Source organism: Mus caroli, chromosome 10 (genome assembly GCF_900094665.2).
Source record: "Mus caroli chromosome 10, CAROLI_EIJ_v1.1, whole genome shotgun sequence".
Classification (NCBI taxonomy): domain Eukaryota; kingdom Metazoa; phylum Chordata; class Mammalia; order Rodentia; family Muridae; genus Mus; species Mus caroli.
The window spans coordinates 77,541,347-77,542,554 of NC_034579.1; positions in this window are offsets into that span (position 1 = coordinate 77,541,347).

Below are 1,208 nucleotides of genomic sequence, written 5' to 3' on the forward strand. Positions count from 1 at the left end.
CTCCTCTCCTCTCCTCTCCCTCCCTCCCCACCCCCCACCCCTCATCCCCTCTACCTCCAATCTGCGAAAACAGAGCCTTACATAAGGTAAATGTGTCAGTCAGTTTCCCCCACTGAGTCAAAACACCTGAGACAGTCAGTCACAGAGAAGAAAATCAAGTTGTGGTTTCAGAAGTTTCAATCCACGGTCACTTGATCCTATTACTTTGGGCGTGGGACAGCTCAGTCCATTATGGTGGCTGGGAGGGAGGGAAGTAAGGAGGGAGGGAGGAGGGAGAGAGAGGTTCCAATATTATTTTCAAAGACATCTCTCCCAGTGCCCTAACTTTCTTCTGCTAGGACCTGCCTAAGGGTCTATCACCCAGCACAGGCTGTCGTCATGTCTTTCCCACGTGGGCCATTGGGGGAACATTCTCTATCCAAATTACAGCAGCAACTTCACCAAGGGCATGGAATCAAGTCACCTTTACCATAGTGTATGCTCAGAAGCATGGCACAGGTTCTAGCTTGGCATTGACCAGGGGAGGTCACCTTAGGGTGTGTCTCCTATATAAGGTCTGTTGCAACAGTTCAACTCTGCCTTACAGCACAAAGACAGCTATAGACAATACATAAGAAGAAACAAATGAGCATAGTTAAGTCTGAAACTGTACTTAACAATAATAGGCCAAGGGCCAGCTTTGGCTAATGGACTTCAGTTTGCCAATCCTTGTTTTTACAATACAGCAAACTATTGACCTGAACCAGGAGATTTTTTTTTATAAGGAATCGGTCACAACCTTATAACACCCACTTAATAACAAATCTTACTAATAGTCGTCCCCCCTCCCCCCAGAAGCTGGATTTTACTCGAGCAACTGAGTGGTTTTCTCTCATGAACACTGTAATTTTACATCACTGACGATGGCTGAGGAGATGGTTTAATGGGTAAAGGCAACTGCTGCCAATTCTGATGACTCCAGTTCGATCCCTGGGAGCCACACAATGGAAGGAGAGAATGGACTCCCTCAAGCCATCCTCTGATAGTCACACATGATCTACAGAATGTTCACATGTGCGCGCACACACAGTATTTATTTTAAAAGTTATTGAGGTAAAGCATCCAGGCAGAAACCATGTTGAGTGTCTTTCTTTCTTTCTTTCTTTCTTTCTTTCTTTCTTTCTTTCTTTCTTTCTTTCTTTCTTTCTTTCTTTCTTTCTTTCTTCCTT